The 19,652-nt window shown below is 43.2% G+C and overlaps 1 pseudogene; it reads left to right on the plus strand.

Moving 5' to 3' along the window:
• Positions 1 to 4,560: 4,560 nt before the first annotated feature.
• LOC108292371 overlaps positions 4,561 to 19,652 on the plus strand; it is a 37,547-nt pseudogene continuing 22,455 nt past the window's right edge.

Below are 19,652 nucleotides of genomic sequence, written 5' to 3' on the forward strand. Positions count from 1 at the left end.
AACATATATTACCTCTGCTTATTGAGTAGACAGGATATTGAATAGACAAATTACATTCATCTTATTGGTATAACTTTATATTAAGAAGAGAATACTTGCTTCTGTCAAAATCTCCTTAGTATGTTGGATAAGATCAACAGTTTTATCTGGATACAAGTTCCCCACCCAACAGCAGAGGCATAAATTAGACAGTGTGAGAGCTCTCATCTTGTGAGACTGAAGGCTGTCATAATAGAAACAAGAGCCACAGAGTCAGAATTGCAGCTGCCTGGGCCAGAGAATCGTCAAGCCAGAGTGTTCAGGGAGAGAGATGCCTCTATCATGAATGATAAAAACCACTGCTTTACTAATCCCAGGCATTCTTCCTGCCTCTGTAATTGAAGAAAAAAGCAAGGTAAGCAACGGGGACAGAAGTTAACAAGTCATTCCCTCAAACACCTTGTTCCCAAAGGTCTCTCAGAACAGTATAAAGGGTCGTCAAGCCCTCAGGCATTTGGACTCAGGGTCACCTCCTTGCTCTTTGTGGTTCAGACACCCATGTGTCTTTGAGACAGCCAAATGCTTAGGCAGACACAAAGGGGTCCCTGGCAAATCTGACCTGCCCCCCAAGTGTTTACATCAGATGCTCTTGTGCAGATGAGGAGCCTGCCCACATGGACACTAGGGGAACGGGGTGGAGCCATGGACAGAGGGAGGAGCCCAGCCTTTTCAGTTCCCATGTAGCATCCTGATCACCAGTGAGGGGGGCCAGAGGGCGGGGAGCTGTTAACAGGACTCTATCTCTCTTTGCTGAATTTTTCCCCCTTTTTCACTCCGTAAAATCTTGCCCTACTCACCCTTCAATGTTTCTGCATGCCTAAATTTTCCTGCTCATGTACCAAGAACCTAGTTTTAGCTGAACTAAGGAGCAAAATCTGCAACATCCTCATTCTCTGAGCAACCATAACCAACAGAGGGGCGAGAAACAGGTTTTTTAGAAGCTGTCACCTAAAGGTTCTACCACGTTAAATACTGAATCTATATATCTTGAAGACACCACCAAGGAGGTAATTTCATGGTAGCTCTTTGAAGACCCAGAGAACACAAGTCAGGTGTGTGAATGTAGGCTCAATACTGACATCAGTAGTCTGAGAAACAAGGCTCAAAATAAACACTGCCCATGTGAAAATATTCCGTGCATGTGTCTAAAGAAATTAGAGCTGAAGCCTCTACCACAGTCTCTGGGGCTGAGAGCCTCACATGGGCTACCTTGAATACTCAGGGAAAGACCTCTTACAACATATAAGGTGCAAGAGTATCAGGCAGACACATTGAAGGAAGTTCCAGGCTGTGGTCATGACTGGGTGGCAGAATGAGGATCACAGGAAACCCATCTAGACTTGCCAGCAAAGCAAAAGCTAAGTAGCTTTGAAATCCCCCATGTTGTCCCATCCGTTTCCAGAATCACCTTAACCAAGGATTTATGGCAATGGAGGCAGCAGGACCATGTCAAACACATTTCTCTTATGTCTCATTTAGTTCTGGCTATTCTGAAGGAGAAGATGTCACTTCCCAGGACAGCATTCACTAGACTGCACAGGACTGAAGGAGAAGGTAGGGGCCACTACAAGATAATGGAAGGAAGAATCTTCACTTATAGAACATGAACAGTCCTGCTGCAAAAGGACAAATCCTGTGCCATTCCTGATGTTTAAAAACCTTAGGAGCCTTGGAATTCTTTCTTGTGCCATGTGTGGGCAGATGCAGAAGCTGGGAAGTTCAGTGATGTCCCCCAGGATCACCCTATTCAACATAGCTGCTGAGGACAGCACCATGCCTGCGGCCCCTCATCCTGACTATAAAATACAATTAAAGAAGCCATTTTGAAATTCCTGCAGAAAACTGCCTTACATTGAAACATATTCTCTTCTGAAGGAAAGTTCAGGATAGGGTCAGAAATAGCCTTACTCATGATGATGGCCAAGTCCTCAAGGCAGTCCCCAAGACAACTCCTGCAGTGTGAAAACCATCTAAACACGGACTAAGGAATCAAACTCACTGAGAGCACACCTGTAAAAACAGCCCACAATGACCAGTATGCCACATGAGGGGACAAGCTAGAGAAATTCACTGTGTCTCAGCAGATATGTGGGTAGTGCCCAGTACCACAGGCCAACCATCAGCACGGAACTATGGAGGAGGGGCAGGCAGTGTCCTCCTCCCAGCATTTATGGCCCAGGTCAGTGGTCATCCCTGATGGTATTTCGTACCTGGTAGACTTAGAAACACAGGACTGGGGCTGTTGAAACTCAAAGGCTGAGGGGTATCCTTCAGAGCACAGGCAGGACCCCAAGATAGGTCTGCACGTACCAATTCATTTACCAAGGAAGACCCAAGACTTTAGATACACCCAATAGAGTAGTAAAGTCCTTGTTAACACAGGATTTTATAAATTGAAGGCAGCACTCACAGTAGGCGGAATTGATCTGGTCACACATGGATCAGAAGCTCCATCCTTACCCTTAGGAAACACACAAAGAGGAGGTAGAGAGTATTAGAAGCCCCCTAGAATACAGTGAGTTAAATTTCAATGCAGGAACATAGAAAGTCTCACTCACTCCCTGGACACCGCTACCAGTTCCTCCTTACCCATGAACTTTAATGAACTTCACCTCAAAGACATGAACAAGACGAACCTAGTCTAAACTTAGCCATTCTCACCTCCTCTTTATACATATCCAATCACAGGTTTGAAAACACATCAACATTTACCTCTTACTATTTGATTTCAGGTTCCAACCTGTGCATTCAAGACCACACTTGCACTCTCTATCTGGAGCATTGCAAAGTATATTGATATTTACAATGTTTTCAACAGGCATTAAAGGATATGATTATTGAGCACCATCCTTCAATGGAAGGAAACCTCTGTCATCTGAGGAGTGATGTGCTTACAAACATGGAAAGATTTCTGTGATGCTGCAAGGAGATAAACAGCTTCCCGTAACCACAATTCTAACTACAGTCTCAGCATTTGTGAAGCCTCACAGTCCATGCTTGAAGATGCTCAGCCCTCCTACTCCCCATATCTTCACATTAGGAAATATGAAAACTCCAACCACAGCATCGACATCCGCAAGCCCAACCTGGGTCTTCTGACATAGGTGATTATTGTAGTGTCCTTTTAGGAAGGTCAATCTAGGCTGATGTCTCATTGCTTTTGTACAGTAACACACATCTTGTCACCTTAATCTGAGCACTGCAGATACCATACAGCAAGCATCATCATGAAAAGGTTACTTGGAGAGAAGAACCAGGGTTTTGGGGAGTGTAAACACATTCTCAGGTAACTCCAGAAAAGCAGCTGGATGTTGAAAGAAAATGGTATTACATCACTACTGATGTATACTATGTACTTTGGGCTATGATGCCTGCCTATCTACAGGACATGTAAACACTTCAGACTGTCTCTATTCCATAAATACAGTGTAACAACCATTTGTGTCACATGTACATTGCAATCAGTGTCATAAGCACTCTAGAGATGACTTAAAGGACACGGGATTATGTGTAGGTTATAGTATGCAAACACTAAGCTACTTTGTATCAGGAATTTGAGCATCTGCAGGGGCTCCTGAAAATAAACCCCACATATAAAGGAACAACAGTACTCATTTTTCATTCTAAGTGTTTCAATATCAAGTTGACCAGTCACACACAGCAGAACCAAGGAACAAGACCCTAAAGTTTAGCTGTCACTCAAGCTAATACCGCCATACCTCAGAACAGAAAGAACACTGATGTACCCAACTAATTGGGAGCTAGCAGAGAGATCACTTTATTCCAGATGAATCCTGAGGACTTCAGTTCCTGTAAGATCAAAGGAATGTGTATTTTTCAGAAGTTGGCATCCCCTCCTCAGGCCAGCTACCACCACCCTTCTACTCCTGGGATCAGCCTGCCCAGGGCAGATAGAGCAACTCAAGCCAATGAACCAGGACATCCAACTTGGAAGGAAACCACACATTTCTGATTTTGGGGTAGGAAGCACATAACCCTCATTCCTACCTTTGTATATTATTGGCTTCATATGAAGAAGGAAATCTATTTCTTCAAAAATACTCTTCTGCAAAAACTAATTCTCTCACTGTTATGATATTCATCCAAAATGGGGAAGGGGAAGGGGGAGTGGCCAACATAAGCGGACATCCCATCTCAGTCACTCCCCCATATCACTCTAATCAACACAGCTCACCTGCAAAGAATTCAAAGCTGCAGCAGCAAACCATGAACCATAAAAGTTTAAAATTCTCCATATCCTATCAGTGGAGGGCACTTTCAAGGCTGTAGTTATGTTACCAAGAACCTTCAATGATCATTAGCAGGTAGGGTTAAAAAATAAATAAATAAATAAATAAATAAATATCTCGAGGAAAGAAACGTAAATCCACAAAAAGAAACGTGATTTATCAGTAGTGTTAACTGGTCCTTGCATGAGTGGTTCAACTTCCAGTGAAATTGAGGAGTCCGGTAGTTGAACATCGGGGTGTAGGTTGCTGTGTGGCATGATCCCCCAGAGCCATGCCCAAGGTAGTGAATACCTGTTCATTGGCCTCTCTGGCTTCTGTGTGCCAGACCAACGACCTGCACCTGTACTGCAGTATCAACTTCACTTGCCGGACACTGACGAGGAGTGCCACGCTCATGGTCCAGTCTCAGGAGGACCATCTGTACAGCCTGTTTTGGGATACAAAGGACCTTACAATAGAAATAGTAGTGATCAATGGACAATCCGTCACATATTCTTGGAGAACCTTACAAGGGATCGCCAATGGAAATCTCTTCCTATTGCTTTGAGCAAAAATCAAGACGTCATTATAGACATTTTGAGACCTCTCAAAAATCTTCTGCTCTTCAGTGGTGCTCACTCCTGAGCAGACTTCTGGGAACAAACACCCATCTCTCTTTAGCCAGTGCCAGGTCATCCACTACAGAGCAATCCTTCCTTGTCAGGACACTGAGAAATTAACCTGTACTGCAGAGGTGTCTGTCCCTAAAGAACTAGTGGCACTTATGAGTGCCATTCATGATGAAGAAGCACCTGACCCAGAAGACTCAAGCAGGAAAATCAAATCATCCAAAATCTTCTGATACTCTGCCTGATTGCTTTAGTTGTTGGAGTTTTAGAAAGCTGGCAAATGGGCCCAAGAACTTTGGTGTGGTCTGGGAAAGAGCAGGTGGAAAAGTCTGCTTACAAGTTTTCTGAGACTGAATCTATACTTAAAATTGCAGAAAATCTGTGAGAACCATAGGTATGTAGACAGTATGACCAATTGGTCCTGCCACTATTTTCCCCTATGGATGCATAAAGAATCCTTGCCTTGCTTTTGTAAAACCCGTACTCTATTGGCAGGCGACAAGTCGCTCTCCAATGTCATGGCACATGAAATATCTCGTAGCTGTACAGGGCATCTAGTGACCAAAACTTGAGCTCCCTTTTCGTTAAATGAGGGACACACTGTGTACTTGGAATGCCTCCATTTTGGAGGATTGTTTGGTGCAAAGTTCAGACATTTTAATGCTCTGGGAGGATGGAGAGAACTACACAATTTTGTAAATATATTTGGGGAGATGCATACTTTCACCAAACCTATGGTTAATCTGAGAGATATGGACTCTGTTGTAGCTTATTCTTCAGTCCCCTGTGAGAAAGGCTTTGCTTTACTTTACCTTAGAAAACTGCTTGGAGAACCAGAGTTTTTCCTAGGATTCTTAAAAGCTTATGTTGAGAAATTCTCTTATTAGAGCATAACTACTGATGACTGGATGGATTTCCTGTATTCTCATTTTAAAGGTAAGGTTGATGTTCTCCATCAAGCTGATTGGAATGCCTGGCTCTGCTCTCCTGGACTGCCTTCTCCGATTACGATATGACTGACAAATGCTTGTATTACCTTAAGTCAAAGACGGATTACTGCTAAAGAAGATTTAAATTCATTCAATGCCACAGACCTGAAAGATTTCTTATCAGTTGAATGAGTTTTTAGCACAGATGCTCCAGAGGTCACCTCTTCCACTGGGGCACATAAAGCAGATGCAAGAGATATACCATTTCAATGTCATTAACAATTCTGAAATACGATTCAGATGGCTGCAGCTCTGCATTCAATCCAAGTGGGAAGACACAATTCCTTTGGCACTAAAGATGGCAACTGAACAAGGAAGAATGATGTTTACCTGGCCCTTATTCAAGGATCTTGCTGCCTTTTGACAAATCCCGCAATCTAGCTGTCTGAACCTACCAGGAGCACAAAGCAAGCATGCACCCCATGACTGCAATGCTGGCAGTGAAAGACTTAAAAGTGGATTACCTGCCTATTGGTGATTCTAGAGATTTCACTTTTTAAAATGGAATTCACCAAGAAAGAAAAATTTTAGCTCACAATTAAAACTGTGTTTTTAAATTTTGCTTTTTATTGTTTTTGTTGGTGATTTTGGTAAAATCAAGTAGAGCTACTTCTTAAAAAATAAATCCTCCAGTGAAGTGCTCCTTAGATAATCAAGTGGTAGTGTGAGATAGTGGAGTACCCAGAGGGCTGTTCTATTCCTCTAAGTTCTTTTTAGTGCATGAACCACACAGGAAACTTAAATGTCTCTAGTTGGGGACTAATACCCAATGTCATGGCAGGTAACATATACAGTTTAAACTCTAAGGTCCCATCGGATCCACGGAATGATCTGAAACAAGATGAGATCTCACTGCTTCCAACACACCCATGCTCCCTAAGCAATGGATCCCTCAGATGCCCTGTGCCTGGAGGAAACACTATCTTCTCAGACCCTAACCCAGATCTGTTCCCACAGACTCCTGCTTAATGTGGATATTCAGGAATGTGTGTTTTGGGCAATAAGGCCCCTGTCTCTGATATTTTCTATCTTTAAGTGACAGCTTAATGAGTATATTCTAAACTTGGATTTTTCTATCTGAGACCTCCAATGAGCCAGTATTGAACAGCATCCACCTCTGACCATGAGTGTTTCAGAAGATCCTTCTAGGGATGTGGGTTATTGATGAAGCATAGAAACTGGGAATGAGCTTGTTCTTCTACCATACTGAAGGGACTCAAGTCCGCATGGCATCACCAGCTTTAGACCGAAGACAGACTTGTTTTATACTGAAAGCTTTCAGGGAATAACCCAGGCAGCCACAACCTCCCTGTTTTTTCCTACTATAATACTTTCTCCACCTCATACCAAGAAAAGACTAAGTTGTTCCATTTCTAACGTATCTCAATGTCACTAGCACTAGGATCAAAAAGCAAGAAACAAATCTAAGGAAGAGATAAAAACTGGAAGGGAAAGTAGTTGAACCTGCCCCCAGCATTGAATGGCTAATGAGATGCCAGCAAAGATAATAAAAAATTTCAACTAGAAGCCCCTTACTTGTAGTCTTTAGTGCTAGGCTGTCATAATCACGTCTCAGCATATTTTACCACCAATCATTCAAGTACAGCCTGAATCAAACAGGCTTATAATAGTGTTGTTTTCTAAGGAAGGAACAAATATCTGGAATATACAATATATCGAAAGCAGCAAGCAAGCACAAATTCAGAAATCTGTTCCCACAGAAATGATTAGCAACATTTTATCAGTCTCAAAAACTGTCAAGATTGAACTGACCTCACCTCTTTAATAAGAGTAATCAACAGAGACCACTCTGGAATCACTTGGACTCAACCCTGAAGACCAAGATGACTTAGTAAGTATACAGCTTGAACCAGCTTTTTGGCCCAAGGAATTAAGATGCCTGGTCCTCAGACTTCCCAGCTGGCCACGGAGCTCCCTGAGATTCACAGAGAAGTTCGTCAGTGTAAGAGATGAATAGTCTCATGCATGCTACTCCCTCTTGCTGACCAAGGGTACTTGTCTCAGTTCACAAATGGACTAAATTCATCATGTCATCTGTGTTATGACTTCATATTATTGTTCTGTTTGCATCACATCTGTTCCACTATCTTGGAGGTTATCAGCTCTGCATGTTAATTACTTTGTCGGAGAAAAGTGACCCAATCTTAGGCCTGGAAGACCAGTAGCCATCTCTCCCACCCAGAAAACACCACTGGCTCCAGTTCTCAGCTAAGGGTCAGTTAACTGCAGCAGTATGACACTGTGGAACTGGGAAAGTACCAGAATTCAGCACAATGTTGCCCATGATGAAAACTTTCCCTCATCTTGGCCACAGTCATGTTTTTATTGGTGCCAAGGCCTCCAGATATAAACTACAGGGGATATTCAGCCCCAACCTTCTGCCTTTCAGATTTTGCTAGGGAAATTTCAGAAGCTGCACCTGAAACATTACAGCTTTGTAGGAAACAAAGATGTAGGTTATAAACCCTCCATCCTGGTGAATGCCACCTCAATGACAAACAAACATTTTCTGAAAGGGCCTCCTGAACAATATATACAGACCAGCTTTATAGCCAGTACCAGGACCATGGGATAAAGATACCAGTAATTCAAAGGGCACAAACATTTTAAGAAAACTTTAATTATAAAAATAAGATCAAAAAGTTGACATATTGAGTTGATATCCTCAAACAGAGGAGCAAGCATTAAGCAAACAAAGCAACATGAAGTCATAAAAGTATTCAGCCAAATACTGTTAAAAAAATGTAGGATAAATTCTAGAATAGAGCTGAAGAGTGCAGGTAGATTTCCTGAGGATCAGAGGAAAGTACAAAGGCTAAAATCAAGACAAAGGAACAGAACTTATTTGCATCAATCATTCAAACATTCCCTTCCTCCATAGGCCCAAAGTGTAAGGAGAGGGGAATAGGACTTCCAGGCATTTGGGTTCAGAGCACTCTTCATCGGGTTCAAACACTACAGACCCACTGTGCTCAGATAGCTCATCCAACTGTCTGATTTATCAAAATCATAAGGAAGAACAGCCGTTCTATGCACTACATATACAGGAAACAATTATTTCCATCGGTATAAAATACTGTCAGTTGGAACATAGACTATGATCTTGATTACACTGAGGATTCAGGACTTCATAATTATTGGCTTTTGTGAGCACTAACAAACAGGCCTGGGCATGCAATATTACTGATCCAGTCAAATTTAATACATTCTACACCACTCCCGGCATTCAGGTTAACTTTTCTCTTCTAAGTAGGACTTTTAAGAGACAGGGCTATGGGATTAAGACTTCCAAAGAGGAACATGATCAAGGTGGATCTCATCAGCTTTTACTGAAAGCATCAGAAGAGGAACTGCCCAGGCATGAAGGATTAACTGATCTGCCATGCCTGTCACAGTCACCTGTGTGACTATCCTGAGGCCAGGATTCTACAGACCTTAAATATGTGTCACAGAAAACATGAAGGAGTCCTGTGACCTTCAACCAGCTCATTCCACACAAGAAAATCAGAGCTGGTCCACTAAGAGGACAGACTCTAAATACCACTAGCAGCCATGTCTGGTGTTCAACCTAAAGTCATTGGGAAGAGGAGGAAAACACTGAGGGCCTTGAGATGGCCAGTCCTATAGTATGAACATCACTGAGCCCTCACCTCTACCCTTCACCACAGCAAAGGGGCCCAAGGCAGAGAAGCCTGAACACCACAAACTGAGGCCTTGGATGTGGGATCCTGGGAGGAAAGACTACAGTGAGCCAGCCTCAATCATTACTGCCCATGCCATCCACATCCAGTGGAACCACCCTATGGGTAAAATGAAGCAAACTTTCCACAGAGCAGTTAGGTGGTGAGAAACCTCACCAAGAGCACTGCAAATACTCGTTTAATAATTACCATCATGCACACACAGAATAGCTGTGTCAGACAGGGGTCAAAGGACAACGTAGACTGTGTGGGTAGGATGAGGTAATTGAAGTCAAAAGTCACATACTGAGGTTAGCACAGTTAAAACCAGTGACCTTAGCCAGCAGCTCCCATGGGGAAGGCAGCACCTGGTATGAAGAATCTGGGCACCTGGGCTATTCCCATCAGAGACTGCAACCAAGGGAGTGGGTGCACACAAGCTCATCTTTTCTTCTCATTCAACCCTACACATTTGAGTTGCGAGCCAGAGTTCTTTTGGCCAGAGTCACTACTATTTCAAGGGAGCAGAAACACCATGTTGGAGGAGGGGAAAAAATTCTTCCCACCAAAAAAGCATTAACCAGTTTCAAATGGGATGCTGACTGTTCTTAGAAGCCCAAGTACACACAGAAGTACACCTGAACAAAACCCAGTGTTCCGGTAGTTTAGATCCTGTTTATCCCCACAGGACATAGCTTTTCATTGCTATTTAACCTATGTGAGACATACTACATTCCCCCAAGTGGGAATCTAACCCTATATCCTGCATTACATCCCAATCAAAGGCTAAGTTTTGAAACTGTCTTCTACATCAGTTACCAAAACAGTGCATGAGCTGTGATTTGACATGGGAGGTAGAATAATTTTGGCTCTTTAAGCATACCTTTCCACCTAGTTTTGTGGAAGAAAAAGGCATGAGATTTAAATGGATCCTTTGAATATGCAGTGTATTCCACTGTTTTTATTCTCAGGTTTTTTTTTTTACATTCTTATACTTAATAGAAACAGACATTGCAGGAGACAGACAAGGGACAAGGCTGATTGAGATACAGGGCTGTGAGAAGAATCTCATTCCAGGAGAGGGAGAAAGTCCCTGTCACAGGAAGATGAAGGAGAGAGCTCCTGGCTTCAGTACGTGCTGAGTCCAACCCTCTCTTTCTGATGGGGAGACCCAGCCTGTTGGACATTGTTCTGGAATGACTGGGCTCCCTTTCTTTCACACAGAGGACCATCTCAGCAGTACAGGGGAAGTGAGGTCTTAGGAGAAAATTCAAGGACAGTGGAAATAGAATTGGTGGGTAAAAACAGACTTGTTCCCAGGAGGGACTTCCTGAGAAATGTATTATTCATTCTGCTCAAAGGTTGCCATCACAATTGAGCCCTGCTCAGCTGTGTGTGACCAGCTCAATCCTAACAACCCAGTGGCTGTCCTCTCCACCCCATCTCCCCTTCTCCACTCTCCTCCTCTGGGGTTTCCTGGGACCACTTCCAGATTAAACACCAATAAAGCAGGCAGATTAATGGTCCTCTAACAGCCTAATCCTTAGAACCCATGAACTCAGTATACTGCATGGCAAGGGGAAAATGAGGGTGACACATGGAATTGAAGTGGATCACCAGCTGACTTCAGGGTAGACAAAGGGTATCCTGGATGATCTAGGAGATCACCGTCAGAAAAGCAAGTGGGAGAGGGAGGTTAAAGTGCACTGCTAATGCTGTTTGTCTATGTCCCCACCCAAATCTCATTTTGAATTCCCATGTGTTGTGGGAGGGTCCTGGTGGGAGGTAATTGAATCATGAATCACCATAAAAACCCTAGAAGAAAACCTAGGTAAAACCAATCAGGACATAGGCATAGGCAAGGACTTCATGACTAAAACACCAAAAGCAATGGCAACAAAAGCCAAAATAGACAAACTGGATATAATTTAAATTCAGAGCTTCTGTACAGCGAACGAAATCATTAGAGCAAACCAGCAACAAACAGAATGTGAAAAAAATTTTGTAGCCTACCCATCTGTCAAAGGGCTAATATCCAGAATCTACAAAGAACTAAAACAGATACACAAGGAAAAAACAACCTCATTCAAAAGTAGGCAATGGATATGAACAGACACTTCTCAAAAGAAGACATATGAGGCCAAAAAACATGAAAAAATGATCATCACTGGTCATTAGAGAAATGCAAATCAAAACCACATTGAGATATCCTCTCACGCCAGTTAGAATGGCAATCATTAAAAAATCTGGAGACAATAGATGCTGGAGAGGATGTGGAGAAATATGAACACTCTTCACAGTTGGTGGGAGTGTAAATTAGTTCAACCATTGTCTAAGACAGTGTGGCAATTTCTCAAGGATCTAGAAATAGAAATTCCATTTGACCCAACAATCCCATTACTGGGTATATACCCAAAGAACCATATATTGTTGTACTATAAAGACACATGCACATGTATGTTCATTGCAGCCCTGTGTACAATAGCAAAGACCTAGAACCGAGTCAAATGCCCATCAGTGTTGGATTGGACAAAGAAAACGTGGCACATATACACCATGGAATACTATGCAGCCATAAAAAAACAATGAGTTTGTGTCCTTTGTAGGGACTTGGATGAATCTGGAAACCATCATTCTCAGCAAACTGACAAGAACAGAAATCCAAATACTGAATGTTCTCTCTCATAGGTGGGTATTGAACAATGAGAACAAAGGGACTCAGGGAGAGGAGCATCACACACTGGGGGCAGTTGGAGTGGGCTAGGGGAGGGACAGCAGGGGGTGAGGAGGGATAACATGGAGAGAAATGCCGGATATAGTCAAAGGGGGAATAGAGGCAGCAAACCACCTGGTTATGTATGCACCTATCCAACAACCCTGAATGATCTGCACATGTACCCCAGAACCTAAAGTAAAATAAAGAGTGCAAGTTTCTAACTCATTGCTCACTTATCACAGCATCTTAGAAAAATGGTACCTATCCAAAAAACCCTGTTTCACTTTGAATATTTAGGAGAAATTCAGTCTAAGTCACATCGCTTGCCTTGTATCTCAAGTAGGAATTCTCAGAACTGTCCTTTATCTGGAAACGCTAATCCAGAAAGTAAGTGCAATAAAAAAGGCCACATATCTCCTTAGCATCCCAGCATTGAGATTCAGAAGTGATACTATAGACAGTGCTCATTTAAATTGTGTTGAATATATATGCACATATGCCTTGAGGTAGGTTAAAATATGTAGTAGGGTATTTTAGATTTTCTATGAAGAAAACTAAGACAACAAAATATCTTCCCTCAAAGTTTTCTATGGGCTCAGATAACTCTCATACTGGATTTTACCACCAGCCAAAGTAGAAATACACCAACCACATACAAATTATTCAGAACATAAATCTAGACATTTTTTAAAATGACACAGTCCAATCAAATGAATGGACTGATGTTGACAACTCAGTCCACTCTCAAATTCTCCATCCTAGAGACTCCCACATCACAGTGGAGCACAAGACTCCTGCTTTTCATGAGCTGTAGGTCGGCACAGCTCCAAAGAGACAGGACATTTCTCACCAAGTAGCCGCTAGTAAGCGCTGTCTCACAGATAGCTGTCAATTTTCTCTACCTTGTTCTCATGTCATCTGCATTTCAGAATTTTTGAAGCATTTCACAGAAAAATGACAGAAATGTGAAAGGGTCTTAGAAATCAAAAGCAGCTGTTTCCACATCACAGAAGAGAACCCTGGTTCACACATGCATCCCCCCTGGGGCTTAGAAGCCCAGAACTCCCTACCAGGGGATGGGAATGGTTTCAGAATCCCGTCCCTTTGTTGCAACTGAGCCCTTTCTTCCCAGAGGAGATGGTACTATTGCCACCATGATCAACGCTGTCTCTAGATTTTCTAGGACATTTAAATGTTACCAAAGGCACCAAAAGAGAAAGGCAGAAGCCTCCAGCACCAAATGTTCTGCATTTAGCCCTTCACCTCCTCTTGGTGAGTTTCAGGTTCTGCACCTACCACTGACTTGAGAAACTTCCAGGGGATTTAAATCTTCCACCATGAGGAACTACTTGCTGGTGAACAAGTAAGACAGGAAAGTCCATGACCTGCTGAACAGTCAAAGGGGAAGAGACAGAAGGAGAAACCGTTCCATGGGGATACAATTTGCATAATTCATATGAGAAAACATGCCTCTCTGATGCCTGGGAAGTGATGTCTTCATCTGTGGTCTAAGAGGAAGGAAGGGAAACATTGCCTAAGGACTCCTTAGCCTTCAATACCCAGGCAAGCAGGGTCTCCAAAAGGATTGGGCCAGTAGATCAGCCCTCCTAACAAGGCAGCTGTCCCTTTTCTAGTCATAAAGGAAGGGTTTGGTTTTCAGCTCTTCATGCACAAGTACATTGCTGAGTCCTGATGAAACTGGAATCCAGAGGGTAGGTTGGGTACAGAGCTCACTCGGTGCCTATTTTAAAATAGCATACCAACCACCATAGCGACCACTTGGCTGGTGTTCACATGTTCTGTTGGGGGTAGGGAGCGTGTAGCAGCCTCCAGTGGGATGGGCTCCATGAAGGCTTTGACTGAGTCATCTGGGAGAAACCCAGCTGCAGACCAGAGAATCTTGACACAGTTCAGGAGAGAAGAGAAGCTATAACATGGGTTATACAAAGTACTGCTTTCCTAACAGCTTGTGTTTCAACTGCTTCTATAATTGGAGAAAAGATGCAGTAAGCAAAAGAGACAATGTTTGCATTTCAATCTAATACCCCATTCCAAGGGGCCCATCATAGTAGGGGCTAAGGGGTAGTCAGCACTTCAGGCATTTGGGCTCCGAGCCACTTCCATTCCCGTTACATCTGGTTCAAACACCTATGTGTTCTCATTCTCAGAGCAACCACAAACAAAGTGAAATAAATCAACAGATCAAAGAAGGCTGCCAGCTGAAGGTTCTGCCTGTCAAAACTCACTGGAAGTTCCACTTGAAGACTATCCCAGCAGACTATCCCATACCATATTGGAGACTAAAGATGAGATACCCCAGATGTATGAATCTTGAGGTGAGAGTCCAGGCTCAAATATTGCTCAGGAACATTGGCCTACAGATATGCCTGGCGTGAAACCCAAGTGCCTTTTACAACACTTGGAGTACAACAACTTCACATGGGTCACCTCAAATACCTGATGGGAAGGGCCCACTTGTGACACAGGGACCAAGAGTATCATGCAGACAAGGTAAAGGATGTCCTGCCTATGACCATGAGGGGTTTGCAGGCTGAGGATCATATAAAACCCACAGAAACCTGCCAAGGTGAAAGCAAAGTGGCCTTGGAATCCCTCACCTTGTTTGTTTGGGCATTCATGTCTAAAATAGCCGGCTTTGCAGTGAATGCAGGAGGACCATGATATCAAACAAATTGCATTCTTCCTTCTGAACTAGGCTTGTCTGTTTCAAAGACATCATGTCCCAGGGCACCTTTCATTAGAATCCACAGGGCTGAAGGTCAAGGCCATCACAAGACAATGGATATTTCACAGCTCTCAGCTATGGAACTTGTTGGAAATGACTACTGCAGTAGGACTGATGCTGTCCCTTCTAGGTGAAGATGAGACTCCAGGAGCATTGGGAATCTTCTGGCAAGTAGAAAGGTGTGGCAGAGACTCCGGAGCAACATCTGCCAACCCCATGTTTCCAGCATAGCTGGGGAGGACAGCACAACACATGCAGTCTCACCTCAACAAGACCCTTTCCTGTGATCACTTGGTTACAGTCCTAGAGCTTTCCCTAAATTCGAGGGGCACAGTTCAGCCTCAGGCACTAACGGACAACTCAGCTTTTCAGAGAGCAGAATAACCTCTACCAGTGGGTTGGTCAGAGTTTGAGTGGACCCCAAAATACACTGTCTCCTAGGAATCACATTCTAAAGTGGCTACCCAACCCCCATGTATCCAAAGAGACATCTCATATAGGAGAGCTCAGGCTGACATCTGGGGTTATCCTTCTGGGACGAAAATTACAGAAGAAACTGGCAGCAACCCTTACTGTTCTGCTGCCCCCATGGGTGATCCCCAGGCAAGCAGGGTCTGGAGTGAAACTCCAGCAGTCCTGAAGCAGAGGGACCTGACTGTTAGAAGGACAACTGAAAAAGAAATAGCTTCAACATCAACAAAAAGGATGCCCAGTCACAGACTCCATCCAAAAGTCACCAACTACAATGACCACAGGTAGATAAATCCACGAAGATGGGAAGAAACCAGCACAAAAACAATCAAACACCAAAAGCCTGAATTCCTCTCCTCCTCCAAGGGATCACAATTCCTCACCAGCAAGGGAACAAAGCTGGATGGAGAATGAGTCTGATGAATTGACAGAAACAGGCTTCAGGAGGTGGGTAATAAACTTCTCTGAGCTAAAAACATGTTCTAAGGTGATTTTGAAACATTTCCCATAAGTATTCACAGTGGGACTCAGCCACACACAGCCTAGAAGTGACTTGCTCAATGCTCTGCCCATCCCCAGCTGCTTGCCCTGCCCCATCTTTGACTGCTCCATGTTTCTGGTTTCCTGGTGCCACTTCCAGAGTATTATATCCCCAAGCATAGGGCTCAGATTCTAAATTCAGGGAATTCAAACTTAGATACACAAGTTACATTTCATAGTTCAAGTAACACCTCTCTACTATTCTTTCATTACTGTGATTGAGCAGTATCAAAATGCCCAATTAATTATATTAGGAAGAAAAGTTGTGGCCATATAGTCTCTAATTCAAGTTATAGTCTAATTGCAGTTAATATGACTCTAAGTTTTGTTCCCTTAATCTACATTCTAATATTATTTGTGGTAATACCTAAAAAAAAAAAAAAACTTGTCAAACCTTGCACAAAAAGTACATAAGGGGTATACAGGCTTTCATCATTTAAAACGTCCCACCAATACTACCACAGGCAAATGCCTCTTGATTTCTCTTTCTACTAACAAACTTTAAATTCTTTGAGACAAAAAATGCCTCTTTGCAGATTTTTGCAGGAGAGTGCATTCCCTTAGAACATTTTGAGATTTGAAACAAAGCTCAGGGTAGGAGCAGACACAGCCTCATTCATGTTGATTGTCAAGGTCTCAGGACAACATCCAACTTATCCCCAACTATTCATAGATTCACAGCTGAACAAGGTTTTAAGTGGAGCTTCCTGATGGAGGACACATCTATAAATAACCACACACTGCCAGTATATGTCACATCACATCATGGGGGTTCAAAGCCAGAGAAACTCACTGTGGCTCAGAGATGCCTGGGAGTGCCCATTATCAAAGGCTAGTGGTGACTAAGGAGCTGTGAAGAAGAAACAGACAATGTTCATCCTCAAACTGTCAAGTCCCAGCACAGTGGTATCCCAGACAGATTATGCCAAGCACATAGTTCTAGGGATGGACAAACACAAGGCCATTGAAGAGTGTCCCTCAGACTACAGGGAGGACTCCAAGATAGGTCTGCACATACCCATTTCTTCACCCAAGGGACACGCTGCAAGGCTGCAGGTCCATCTAATAGTGTTCTTGGTAACATTTTATAAATTCAAGCTCTACAACAGGTAGGTAATCTAGTTACACATATATCAGGAACAAGCTGCCTCCCCATTTCTTGTAACACAAACAAATACAAAGGGAAATCAGAAATCCTGTGCAGTGCACAGGGTTGAGATTATTTTCACAGCAGTGTGTAAATTCTTGCTCCCTCCCCGGACACCACTGCCGGTTACCCCTTAATCCCGAGTTTCCTGAACTTAAAGTCCAGGCTCTACAGCGGTTAATACATAGTCTAAACTTAGTCTTTCCCATGTACTTGTACCTCTAAGATCACAGGCTTTTAAACACATGAAAGATTTTCATTCTATCCTTGGATTCCACATCCTAACCTGCACACTGAAAGCCAGTCAGTCACACTTTTTATTTGAAGCTTTTCTATGTATCAAGTTGATATTTGCAGTTTTTCGTTAGCTGTGGGTTTAGCAGGGTATGATCGGGGAGGAGAATCCTTCGACTGAGGGAAGCCTCCCTGTCATCTGAGAGGTAACTGCCTGCCAATGACAAATTCAAGATTTTTTTGATGATGCAAAACTAACAGCCTCCTAAAGCAATGTTTCTAATGATAGTGTCTTCAATTGTGAAGCTTCAATCCTGAACATTTGAAGATCCTAACTTGTGGCTCCCACTTCAATGAACAGAACAGTGTGTGGATCTAAGCAATGATGATGCAAAGGCATAAGAATGATACAATGGACTTTCAGGAAAGACTGGAAGTGGGACAATAGATAAAAGACTACAAATATGGTACAGTGTATACTGCTCAGGTGATGGGTGTACCATCATCTCAAATCACAACTAAAGTACTTCTGTAACCAATTATCACCTTTACCCCAATGACTTATAGAAAAGTAAAAATAAAATGTGTATCTTTTAATTCTTCCCTAAATGGTTATCTGGGTTGCCTGATTTATTGGAGTAATTAAACAACTGCTTTTGGTGCTCTACTTCATTCTTGAACATGAGTTCTCTGCAGTACTCCAACAGTATACACAAGCACAAGTGACCGAAAATAGTTAAAAATGCCTACGATGCGTATGAAATCTTATTTTAAAAAACTGTGTGGAGACCCACATCATGAACTTTTGTTAGAACTACTGCAGGAACCACCAGGAAAACTAAAATAATTCAGACCCTTTGAAAGAAGTGGCTTGCCACTGCAAACTCCGTGAGACAGCTGAAAAACAGTGCCTCAAGTGTGAGAGGAGGGAAAGTCCATCTTCAAACACACAACCTCACTGAAGAACCAGAAAATCCAGATCACGGGAGAAAGATTTAACCTTACTTGGAGCTGAAATGAGAAAGCCGAACAAAATATAAAAGTAGAGGAATCAGCGGGAAGAGCCCCGTGGGCACTCCTTGCTCCCAGGGAAGCCATTTCTGACTATCTCACAGGGTGCCTTGGGGAGGGGTGCCAGTGGAATTGGGGAAGGACCACAGGGAAAAGGAGACTTCCAGCTGAACTCTATGGTAACTTTGAGCAACTTCCCTGGGCAGAATCAGGGGGGTGGTGAATGGCAAACAGCAAGTACAGGTACTGTTACCTATGGAAGGTATTTAAGCTACCAGTGGTGAATCTGCATGGGTCTGCAGCAGTCTCAATTCTGGCACCCTTAGAATAAGGAATTCAGTTGAGGGGTGTAGGCAGAAAGACTGAGGAAATTTTCAAAACCAAATGGAAGTTTAGTTAAAAAGGCTTTAGAGCAGGAGAGAAAGGAAAGTTCATTTGGAAAGGACCCAAGTGAGCATGTGAGGGTCAAGGGCTATGTTTAACTTTGATCCTAGGACTTTATATGCTGGCCCCTTCCCTGTGATTCTTCCCTTAGGGTGGGCTGTCCACATGCACAGGACCCTCCTTACCCTTGAGAGGTAAGCATGCACAGTGTGTTTCAGAAGATGTACAAATTCTCTCTTGAGGCTTTCTTCCCTTTTCCAGTGGTGTACTGCCACATAAGGTTATGGCTGTGCTTTGGTCAAGGAGTAGGCCGAGGTGGATATCCAGGCCTGTACAATTCAGTGAGCTTGGTGCCCAAGTGCATACATCCACTTGTCATATAACCTGTTTAAGTTCATACTTGGCTCTAAGTCACTATTGTCTGTAAAAGGTGTAACTGTCATGCTGATGCTGTCCAGGAGCTCTTGGGGGCTGGGCTCAACATGGCTTGACATGGCGGGAGCACTGGCACCCCAAGAAACAGAAATAACCCAGTGCATCTTGCAGACAGACAGGACGGAGCATGGGCAGAGCTTGGTTTGCTCATGCCCACAGAGAGAGGAAGAGTTAAGCTGCTGACCTTAAAGGCAAGGGAGAGCCGACCATGCACAGCTGCAGGTGTGGGGACAGCATGAGCCTCAGAGCTAGAGCAGACAGTGAGATAAAGGTGGACAGTGTAAGAAAAGTTCCTCATGAGAGAGCTAGTTTAAGCTGTGTAAAAGAGCCACTGTGAGAAAGCTGTTGATGAGAGCTGCTGCTGAATAAAATCATCTTTCA

The sequence above is a fragment of the Cebus imitator genome, unplaced genomic scaffold (assembly GCF_001604975.1).
Source record: "Cebus imitator isolate Cc_AM_T3 unplaced genomic scaffold, Cebus_imitator-1.0 Scaffold488, whole genome shotgun sequence".
Classification (NCBI taxonomy): Eukaryota; Metazoa; Chordata; class Mammalia; order Primates; family Cebidae; genus Cebus; species Cebus imitator.